This window comes from Ranitomeya imitator, chromosome 9 (assembly GCF_032444005.1).
Source record: "Ranitomeya imitator isolate aRanImi1 chromosome 9, aRanImi1.pri, whole genome shotgun sequence".
Lineage (NCBI taxonomy): Eukaryota > Metazoa > Chordata > Amphibia > Anura > Dendrobatidae > Ranitomeya > Ranitomeya imitator.
The window spans coordinates 31,875,973-31,888,358 of record NC_091290.1 but is presented as its reverse complement, the minus strand read 5'-3'; positions in this window follow the sequence as shown (position 1 = coordinate 31,888,358).

Below are 12,386 nucleotides of genomic sequence, written 5' to 3'. Positions count from 1 at the left end.
AGGATCTCTTTATGTTCACATTCTACAGGGCTGGTAGGCAGGGGATTTACTCCTAGATAAGTGAGTGCTGCTGGGTGGAGGGCATGGGGGGCTGACGGGATCTCTTTATGTTCACGTTCTACAGGGCTGGTAGGCAGGGGATTTACTCCTAGATAAGTCAGTGCTGCTGGGTGGAGGGCATGGGGGGCTGACGGGATCTCTTTATGTTCACGTTCTACAGGGCTGGTAGGCAGGGGATTTACTCCTAGATAAGTGAGCACTGCTGGGTGGAGGGCATGGGGGGCTGACAGGATCTCTTTATGTTCACATTCTACAGGGCTGGTAGGCAGGGGATTTACTCCTAGATAAGTGAGTGCTGCTGGGTGGAGGGCATGAGGGGCTGACAGGATCTCTTTATGTTCACGTTCTACAGGGCTGGTAGGCAGGGGATTTACTCCTAGATAAGTGAGTGCTGCTGGGTGGAGGACATGGGGGGCTGACAGGATCTCTTTATGTTCACATTCTACAGGGCTGGTAGGCAGGGGATTTACTCCTAGATAAGTGAGTGCTGCTGGGTGGAGGGCATGGGGGGCTGACGGGATCTCTTTATGTTCACGTTCTACAGGGCTGGTAGGCAGGGGATTTACTCCTAGATAAGTCAGTGCTGCTGGGTGGAGGGCATGGGGGGCTGACAGGATCTCTTTATGTTCACATTCTACAGGGCTGGTAGGCAGAGGATTTACTCCTAGATAAGTGAGCACTGCTGGGTGGAGGGCATGGGGGGCTGACAGGATCTCTTTATGTTCACGTTCTACAGGGCTGGTAGGCAGGGGATTTACTCCTAGATAAGTCAGTGCTGCTGGGTGGAGGGCATGGGGGGCCGACAGGATCTCTTTATGTTCACGTTCTACAGGGCTGGTAGGCAGGGGATTTACTCCTAGATAAGTCAGTGCTGCTGGGTGGAGGGCATGGGGGGCTGACAGGATCTCTTTATGTTCACGTTCTACAGGGCTGGTAGGCAGGGGATTTACTCCTAGATAAGTGAGTGCTGCTGGGTGGAGGGCATGGGGGGCTGACAGGATCTTTATGTTCACATTCTACAGGGCTGGTAGGCAGGGGATTTACTCCTAGATAAGTGAGCACTGCTGGGTGGAGGACATGGGGGGCTGACAGGATCTTTTTATGTTCACGTTCTACAGGACTGGTAGGCAGGGGATTTACTCCTAGATAAGTGAGTGCTGCTGGGTGGAGGACATGGGGGGCTGACTGGATCTCTTTCTGTTCACGTTCTACAGGGCTGGTAGGCAGGGGATTTACTCCTAGATAAGTGAGTGCTGCTGGGTGGAGGACATGGGGGGCTGACAGGTTCTCTTTATGTTCACGTTCTACAGGGCTGGTAGGCAGGGGATTTACTCCTAGATAAGTGAGCACTGCTGGGTGGAGGGCATGGGGGGCTGACAGGATCTCTTTATGTTGACGGTCTACAGGGCTGGTAGGCAGGGGATTTACTCCTAGATAAGTGAGTGCTGCTGGGTGGAGGACATGGGGGGCTGACAGGATCTCTTTATGTTCACATTCTACAGGGCTGGTAGGCAGGGGATTTACTCCTAGATAAGTGAGTGCTCCTGGGTGGAAGACATGGGGGGCTGACAGGATCTCTTTATGTTCACGTTCTACAGGGCTGGTAGGCAGGGGATTTACTCCTAGATAAGTGAGTGCTGCTGGGTGGAGGGCATGGGGGGCTGACAGGATCTCTTTATGTTCACGTTCTACAGGGCTGGTAGGCAGGGGATTTACTCCTAGATAAGTGAGTGCTGCTGGGTGGAGGGCATGGGGGGCTGACAGGATCTCTTTATGTTCACGTTCTACAGGGCTGGTAGGCAGGGGATTTACTCCTAGATAAGTGAGTGCTGCTAGGTGGAGGGCATGGGGGACTGACAGGATCTCTTTATGTTCACGTTCTACAGGACTGGTAGTCAGGGGATTTACTCCTAGATAAGTGAGTGCTGCTGGGTGGAGGGCATGGGGGCTGACAGGATCTCTTTATGTTCACGTTCTACAGGGCTGGTAGGCAGGGGATTTACTCCTAGATAAGTGAGTGCTGCTGGGTGGAGGGCATGGGGGGCTGACAGGATCTCTTTATGTTCACGTTCTACAGGGCTGGTAGGCAGGGGATTTACTCCTAGATAAGTGAGTGCTGCTGGGTGGAGGGCATGGGGGGCTGACAGGATCTCTTTATGTTCACGTTCTACAGGGCTGGTAGGCAGGGGATTTACTCCTAGATAAGTGAGTGCTGCTGGGTGGAGGGCATGGGGGGCTGACAGGATCTCTTTATGTTCATGTTCTACAGGGCTGGTAGGCAGGGGATTTACTCCTAGATAAGTGAGTGCTGCTAGGTGGAGGACATGGGGGGCTGACAGGATCTCTTTATGTTCACGTTCTACAGGGCTGGTAGGCAGGGGATTTACTCCTAGATAAGTGAGTGCTGCTGGGTGGAGGACATGGGGGGCTGACAGGATCTTTATGTTCACGTTCTACAGGGCTGGTAGGCAGGAGATTTACTCCTAGATAAGTGAGTGCTGCTGGGTGGAGGGCATGGGGGGCTGACAGGATCTCTTTATGTTCATGTTCTACAGGGCTGGTAGGCAGAGGATTTACTCCTAGATAAGTGAGTGCTGCTGGGTGGAGGGCATGGGGGGCTGACAGGATCTCTTTATGTTCACGTTCTACAGGGCTGGTAGGCAGTGGATTTACTCCTAGATAAGTGAGTGCTGCTGGGTGGAGGGCATGGGGGGCTGACAGGATCTCTTTATGTTCATGTTCTACAGGGCTGGTAGGCAGAGGATTTACTCCTAGATAAGTGAGCACTGCTGGGTGGAGGGCATGGGGGGCTGACAGGATCTCTTTATGTTCACATTCTACAGGGCTGGTAGGCAGGGGATTTACTCCTAGATAAGTGAGTGCTGCTGGGTGGAGGGCATGGGGGGCTGACGGGATCTCTTTATGTTCACGTTCTACAGGGCTGGTAGGCAGGGGATTTACTCCTAGATAAGTCAGTGCTGCTGGGTGGAGGGCATGGGGGGCTGACGGGATCTCTTTATGTTCACGTTCTACAGGGCTGGTAGGCAGGGGATTTACTCCTAGATAAGTGAGCACTGCTGGGTGGAGGGCATGGGGGGCTGACAGGATCTCTTTATGTTCACATTCTACAGGGCTGGTAGGCAGGGGATTTACTCCTAGATAAGTGAGTGCTGCTGGGTGGAGGGCATGAGGGGCTGACAGGATCTCTTTATGTTCACGTTCTACAGGGCTGGTAGGCAGGGGATTTACTCCTAGATAAGTGAGTGCTGCTGGGTGGAGGACATGGGGGGCTGACAGGATCTCTTTATGTTCACATTCTACAGGGCTGGTAGGCAGGGGATTTACTCCTAGATAAGTGAGTGCTGCTGGGTGGAGGGCATGGGGGGCTGACGGGATCTCTTTATGTTCACGTTCTACAGGGCTGGTAGGCAGGGGATTTACTCCTAGATAAGTCAGTGCTGCTGGGTGGAGGGCATGGGGGGCTGACAGGATCTCTTTATGTTCACATTCTACAGGGCTGGTAGGCAGGGGATTTACTCCTAGATAAGTGAGTGCTGCTGGGTGGAGGGCATGGGGGGCTGACGGGATCTCTTTATGTTCATGTTCTACAGGGCTGGTAGGCAGGGGATTTACTCCTAGATAAGTGAGTGCTCCTGGGTGGAGGGCATGGGGGGCTGACAGGATCTCTTTATGTTCATGTTCTACAGGGCTGGTAGGCAGAGGATTTACTCCTAGATAAGTGAGCACTGCTGGGTGGAGGGCATGGGGGGCTGACAGGATCTCTTTATGTTCACGTTCTACAGGGCTGGTAGGCAGGGGATTTACTCCTAGATAAGTCAGTGCTGCTGGGTGGAGGGCATGGGGGGCCGACAGGATCTCTTTATGTTCACGTTCTACAGGGCTGGTAGGCAGGGGATTTACTCCTAGATAAGTCAGTGCTGCTGGGTGGAGGGCATGGGGGGCCGACAGGATCTCTTTATGTTCACGTTCTACAGGGCTGGTAGGCAGGGGATTTACTCCTAGATAAGTGAGTGCTGCTGGGTGGAGGGCATGGGGGGCTGACAGGATCTTTATGTTCACATTCTACAGGGCTGGTAGGCAGGGGATTTACTCCTAGATAAGTGAGTGCTGCTGGGTGGAGGACATGGGGGGCTGACAGGATCTTTTTATGTTCATGTTCTACAGGACTGGTAGGCAGGGGATTTACTCCTAGATAAGTGAGTGCTGCTGGGTGGAGGACATGGGGGGCTGACTGGATCTCTTTCTGTTCACGTTCTACAGGGCTGGTAGGCAGGGGATTTACTCCTAGATAAGTGAGTGCTGCTGGGTGGAGGACATGGGGGGCTGACAGGATCTCTTTATGTTCACATTCTACAGGGCTGGTAGGCAGGGGATTTACTCCTAGATAAGTGAGCACTGCTGGGTGGAGGGCATGGGGGGCTGACAGGATCTCTTTATGTTGACGGTCTACAGGGCTGGTAGGCAGGGGATTTACTCCTAGATAAGTGAGTGCTGCTGGGTGGAGGACATGGGGGGCTGACAGGATCTCTTTATGTTCACATTCTACAGGGCTGGTAGGCAGGGGATTTACTCCTAGATAAGTGAGTGCTCCTGGGTGGAAGACATGGGGGGCTGACAGGATCTCTTTATGTTCACGTTCTACAGGGCTGGTAGGCAGGGGATTTACTCCTAGATAAGTGAGTGCTGCTGGGTGGAGGGCATGGGGGGCTGACAGGATCTCTTTATGTTCACGGTCTACAGGGCTGGTAGGCAGGGGATTTACTCCTAGATAAGTGAGTGCTGCTGGGTGGAGGACATGGGGGGCTGACAGGATCTCTTTATGTTCACGTTCTACAGGGCTGGTAGGCAGGGGATTTACTCCTAGATAAGTGAGTGCTGCTGGGTGGAGGACATGGGGGGCTGACAGGATCTCTTTATGTTCACATTCTACAGGGCTGGTAGGCAGGGGATTTACTCCTAGATAAGTGAGTGCTCCTGGGTGGAGGGCATGGGGGGCTGACAGGATCTCTTTATGTTCACATTCTACAGGGCTGGTAGGCAGGGGATTTACTCCTAGATAAGTGAGTACTCCTGGGTGGAGGACATGGGGGGCTGACAGGATCTCTTTATGTTCACATTCTACAGGGCTGGTAGGCAGGGGATTTACTCCTAGATAAGTGAGCACTGCTGGGTGGAGGGCATGGGGGGCTGACAGGATCTCTTTATGTTCATGTTCTACAGGGCTGGTAGGCAGGGGATTTACTCCTAGATAAGTGAGTGCTGCTGGGTGGAGGACATGAGGGGCTGACAGGATCTCTTTATGTTCACGTTCTACAGGGCTGGTAGGCAGGGGATTTACTCCTAGATAAGTGAGTGCTCCTGGGTGGAGGGCATGGGGGGCTGACAGGATCTCTTTATGTTCACGGTCTACAGGGCTGGTAGGCAGGGGATTTACTCCTAGATAAGTGAGTGCTGCTGGGTGGAGGGCATGGGGGGCTGACAGGATCTCTTTATGTTCAGTTTACCTCATTGGGAACGAAGGACAGGCCGATAATTGTGGCTGACCAGATGGTCATTCCTGCACACACAATGTGTTTCCTGCTCCAGCGGTCTCCCAGGTATCCATAGATTAGTCCACACAAAGCATTGCTGACTGTGAATACTAAAATGGGAAGGAAAAAACAAGAGGTCAATAAAACATTTCTATATTATTGCATTCTGTTAGGCTAGGTTCACATTGCGTTAATGGGTTAACGCTAACGGACTGCGTTGCATGGTGAAAATGTCGCAATTGATGCCGTGCAACGGGTCCGTTAGCGCACCCATTGACAGCAATGTGTTTTGTGCCTGTAGCGCATGCCATTCTCGGCACACGCTAGCGATGTGCCGTTCTGTTGTGACGGACCTCGGACGCTGCTTGCAGCGTCCGAGGTACGTCCGAGGTCCGTCCCTCGCTAGCGCAGATCGGGGATCCGCGCTAGCGGGGACGGCGAATGCGGACACAAAATAAACATTGCGTTAGCGCAATCCGCTAGCGCTATGCGCTTAACCGATTGCCCTAACGCAATATGAACCTAGCCTTATATTTGAGGATTATTTAGGCGGTTTCACTTAAACACTTCTCCCGTCCTCCTCACTTTAGAATAAGATTTTATGTTGGAATGTTACCTAGGTTTATAAGGCCGGATTTACTGTCATCTATTTTAAAGGCGGCTTGCAGGTAAGGCATCGCTCCTGTCAGAGCAAAAAGAGGAACACAAGTGATTACTGTAATGAGAGAAGTGCAGGAACAGACGTCACAGCAAGTAACGAGCCGTCTCGTTAGCCATGAAGGTTTCTGTCCATTACATTGCAGTTAGGGGCCTTATACTCCTAGCCCCCCGACATAACCCGTGTACCCCTACCTACCTGCGACAGTGAAGGTAGCCATGGTGATGACTAAATACATGAAGGTTAGAATGCCTACTGTGAAGAAGGAACGGGTGACGGAAACTCCAGTCCGCTCGTGCAGGTCCTGCGTTTCACCGTTCTCATCCTTCTCTTCAATGTTAATGACTTTTTCCACAGATGGAATTGGCATTTTTTGGGTGGAATTGCAGAGAGACGCCATGTTCACAGAGCCCTGCAAACACTAGAGAAAAACACACAAGAAATAAAAAATATTACATTAATCTCAGTCTGTGGTGTGGAAATTCAGTGGTAATGCAGTATATAGTATAATAAGTAAAGAATAATAAGTTAAAGTTCCCTAAGGGGACTAAAAAATAAGGTAAAAATCAATAATTCTATAGGGAAATCTATATCTGTCCCTCTACCATCATCTGCAGGTCGTGTCTTCCCCTGGGAAAGACCCCCATAGCTAATTAGACTAAGTTCAGACCCTTGGTCCCCAGTCCAGAGCCTCTCACCTAGCCAAATCAGTTCTCATGCTTCGCACTGACGAGGGCCAACAGCCCGAAACACCATGTCTGCGAATTGAGATAGTGATTTGGCTTTTATCCTAAGTCATATTGCACGACTCGTTAAAGGGTTGATTGTGACTTGTAGGATCGCTACTTCCAACAGGTGGCGCTATAGAGTTAAGTCCTCTTTTTATCAGAAGAGGCAATTTGCATACTAAGTTCAGACGCACCTTTCTCTCTCTCCACCGGAGGGCGCTGATAACAATAAATAATTATCGCTTTCTATAACAGATTTTGCAAGACACAACTCGTGACTGCAACACACAATAGAAAGTGACTGGGCTCAGGCCGTCGCCCATAGGTAGACGCAGGGACCGCCAATTGTGACATCATCAGTGCGTCACTGGGGGTTCTAAGCCACTGTGATGTCATCGTATTCTACATTCCTAATTGGAGGAATTTGCTATTACTACACCTGCCGCATATTGGGATAGGATCGTGGAGATGGGAACACCCCTTTAATTACATAGTGTCCTCCTTTATTATTATTATTCACAGTGCCTTCTCTCTATTACATAGTCCTCTCTTATTAGATATAAAATGACTGCTGATGGGGCGGCATCTGAGCAGAAGACCAGTCCATCAGCTCCTCCATCAGGACAGACGCTTTCCCATGCTCCATCACCCGTCATTCCATTACATTATCTAACAAGAGAGGGCGGAATGTAATAAAACACAAAAATAACAAAGATTACAAGAGAATCAGACATGTAAAGGACAGGGGCGGGCGCCATGTAACACTATTCATCAGAAAAGGAAGGGGGCCCAGATACATTGTAGAACAGGGGCCCCGAGCTGTCAGTGTTCACCCCTGGACACAATCATTAATATATATATATATATATATATATATACACATATACTCTCATGCTGACCTATATGTATACAAACATGCACTTTCACAAGTATAGCGAGAGAAACATGCTAACATAGGATAATAGCTGTGTATCAGTGGTGAAGCACTACAAATCCCATATCTACCTATCTATCATCTATCTTTCTATCCATAAAGAGGAACATTAATTTCAATATAGAACACAGCACAATGAAAAGCTCGAGGATGGAGCGCGCCAGTTCTATACTTGTCCAGATGTACATGCTGAGTGTTGTAGTACTACAGAATGATGAAAACTCTGATGACAGAACATGCTGACACTTGTAGTGCCATACTTTTCTAGAAGTGCATGCTGAATGCTGTGGTACTACAGCACGATGAAAACATCAATTTCAATATATACTGCAGGGGCTCAGAAAATGGTGAAAAAAAAACAAACTTTTTTTTTTTTCAAAGTTTTGAAAATTTTGTAGCCATAATAATAATAATAATAATAAACAATATATTTAGTATTGCTGTAATCTCGCTGACCCTGAATCATTTTTCTAGTTCAATCTTCCCCCAAATGAATGAGGTAAAATGGAAGCACAAAAACAGCTGCATCATTTCTTTTTTTTTCACAATTTTACCCCAGTTGTAATTTTTTTCCATTTTCAGTATAATATAAGGTAAAATGAAGTTGTTCTTAAAAACAGCAACTCGTCTCACAAAAAACAAGCTTTCACCTGACTGTGGGACGGGAGAAATGAGGCCGAGGAGGAAATATTGACCTTGCTCTACAAAGGGTTAATGGTGATTTATAAGAATGTGTCTGTACTGTTATTGGGGATAATTCTATAGGGAAATCTATATCTGTCCCAGGTCGTGTCTCCCCCCCGGGAAAGACCCTCATAACTCATTAGACTAAGTTCAGACGTACCTTTCTCTCTCTGTCCACCGGAGGGCGCTGATATAATTATCGCTTTCAGAATAATTGTCGCTTTCTATAACAGATATTGCAAGACAACTCGTGACTGCAACACACACTAGAAAGTGACTGGAATCAGGCCGTCGCTCGGAGGTTTATACCTGGGCTGATTGTGACATCATCAGCGTGTCACCGATTGTTCTATTGTGATGTCATCGTGCAATGCATGTACAGTACATACAGACAGTCATGGCCAAAAGTTTTAGCATCCTTCAAATTGTTCCAGAAAATGAAGTATTTCTCCCAGAATATTATTGCCATTACAAATGTTTCGTCATACACACGTTTATTTCCTTTGTGTGTATTGGAACAACATAAAATCAGAGAAAAAAAAGCCAAATGGGACATAATTTCACACAAAACTCCAAAAATTGGCCGGGCGAAAGTGTTGGATCCCTCAACTTAATATTTGGTTGCACACCCTTTGGAATAAATAACTGCAATCGCTTCCTGTAACCATCAACGAGCTTCTTACACCTCTCAACTAGAATTTTGGAAAACTCTTCTTTTGCAAACTGCTCCACGTCTCTCATTTCTCCCAGCAGCAATTTTAAGATCTCTCCACAGGACGCACATTGTCCTGCTGGAAGACCCATGATGTAGGATACAAAACCCAGCTTTCCTACACTGATCACTATATTGCAATCCAGAACCCTGTGGTAATCTTCAGGTTTCATGATGCGCTGCACACTGTCAAGGCACACAGTGCCACAGGCCACAAAGCAGCCCCCAAAACCTATTTGAACTTCCACCATATTTGACTGTAGGTACTGTGTTCTTTTCTTTGTAGACCTCATTCCATTTTTGGTAAACAGTAGAATGATGTGCTTTAACAAAAATCTCAACCTTGGTCTCATCTGTCCACAAGATACTTTCCCATAAGGATTTTGGCTTACTCATGTCCATTTTGGCACCCTGTGAGCTATAAAGCACCCAGCGGGCAAGCAAACAAAAAAAAAATGCCCCAAAAAACAAAATAAAAAATCAGAGTGGAGGTCAAAAAGACCAGGGGTTCGGCACATCCCAGGGACGTTCATCCCATTCAGCAGGTAATACCAGGTGACTTCTTTTTGACCTCTACTCCGATTTTTTATTTTGTTTTTTTGGGCATTTTTTTTTTTGTTTGCTTGCCTGCTGGGTGCTTTATAGCTCACTGGTCACTATGACTATTATACTATATACCGGCCGGATTTAGCGCCAATAGTTTGCACCAATATTTATTATCAGCATCTCTATTCGGTCTCCTTTTTGCCACCAACTAATTAAGTTTGCACATGCACTTTATAATATTTATTTGGTAAATCTGCTTGCTATATATTTTATGGCTTATTGACACAGGTATGCACATATATGTTGTCCTTACACTGTGGTTATATATTTAATTTATTTTTAGTGCTGCCATTTATATGTCCCTGGTGTTGTGCTTTTTATGGTATTTTTTCCCACCGTTACACTATATTATATATATTTTAATAAATATTGTAATTTATACTGCATTTTGGACTTTGTTTCGTTTTTTTCTTCGTTTTTTTTCAAAATTCCAGTCTTGGTAGATTGCCCCATATGTATCTAAGTCTATCATGTGTGATACTGGCTGCTGAGATAAGTTATCTAAGCTGATAACGTTTGATGCTGTCGGTTGAGTCGATGTATATAAAGCCCCACACACTAGATAGTTGTCGGATGAATGATGGTTTGGTCCATGGCTATCTCCCCCGACTCCCTCATACACAGGGAAGCTCGGCATAGCCTAGCACTCCTCGGGCAGCACCTTATCTCACGGAGAACTAAAGGATCGGTGGCTGGAAATCCAACGTGCTGATCCTTATCTCCCCTGACACCATCTGCCAGTGAAGAGTTGGTAGGCCTCCATACACAATAGATTGGTGGTCAATCAAACCAATATGGATAGGTTTGGCAGACTAGTCAAATGTATATGAGGGTCTTGAGGTTGTCAATATCACACTGTCTGCTGAGCTGCAACCAGGGGTGTAACTGTAATAGGTGCAGGGGTTGCAATCGCACTCGGACCTGGAGCCTAGGGGTCCCAAAAGGCCCCTTTGACTCTTATGACAAGATTATTGCTATTAAAGACCTACAATAGTTGTTGCTCTTTTGGAGATTTTGCATTGGGGCTCACGAGGTTCAAGTAACGCCACTGGCTGTGTGTCTAAGCTCTTTACACGTGACAGTCTTCTGATCTGTACATGCATCTAATCCTATCATTTTGGATACTGTATCCTGAGTTGGTGTACCTAAGGCTACCATCTGTAATACTGTGTGCGCAGCACTTTATTAGGTACAAACAATATGAGTCTTACCATGTAGCACAAATGAGAAATAGTGTGAACAGGGTCGGAATAATCAGTCTAATATAAAATCAGAAGCAGAGCAGGTGGTATCATGATACACGTCACAGTTCAGATGAAATAAAGTGGATAAATCAGAGTGGCAAGGTATCTAAGCCGATGAGAATGGAATATAATATCAATCTACAAGACTGAATGAATAGTAAATATTGCAATTCACCTCATGGCAGATGCCGAGGGTGAAGCCTGAACCAGGGTATCGCCCTTCAAATGACAGAGTTATGGTGATAACTCCAACTATGCCATGCCACATGTTTAATTACATGAAAAATGGTTTACAAGCCATGCCGTTTGATGTAATAGGCATAGTTGGATCTGTCATTATTCTCATTTTTCACATGTGCGGAATTTATTTTGCTTGCAAATTATTTGGTTGCATTATGTGGCAAGGAAGAGATGTAGCTACCACCAGAACAATAACTACAGCCCCAGAAGAAGCAGTCATTCATAGGGCGAAACCTTGGGTCAGACTGCACACTCGTCAGAACCAGTTTACACTCTGTCTCACTTGCATTAGGCGGTGAGCCTTCATTCCATCTCTACCTAATGTTGTAGAGCAGTGGTTATTTACTATTTCAGTTGCCTATTTTCTGGGTTTGAACTATATATCCCCGAAACCACAGCAGCTCCATTGGGAGGTTTGTCAGGATGGATGAAATACCCCAATATCCTTGTTCCAGACCCCATATTCTTGATCTCTGTATTTTAATGTTTGTGTGATCTGGATGTAATTCAGAACATTCCTCTACAGTGTGTGGCAGTAGTCAGGCTGACTTTTAGTTACTATTTAACTGTAGCTTCCCTCCGTTGGGATATGGTAAAATGTCAGTTGTTGTGTTCACCGTTTTGTGCTCCTTGGGTTCTGTCAAAGTTTTGGTTATTTTTGACTGCAGCAATACTGCAGAATGTGACTGAAAGTGAATGAAACCTCGACTGAACGCCAATGACTAGCAATATAAGTCAATGGGGTCTGAAATCGTAAGATGGTAACGGAAATCGGTCTGTCTGACCCACGAACAGCATTAATCAAAGTGTGGCTGCCATGTAAACACTGACATGTTTTACAGAAAACATACTTGTATGCCCTAGTCATCTTTCATGACTACACCGAGGCCGGTCCTAGGTGGGTTCTCTCAGCTTCCCAAGACTGACAAGTCTCTTCCTGTGTATATAGGAAGAGGTCTAACAGTCTA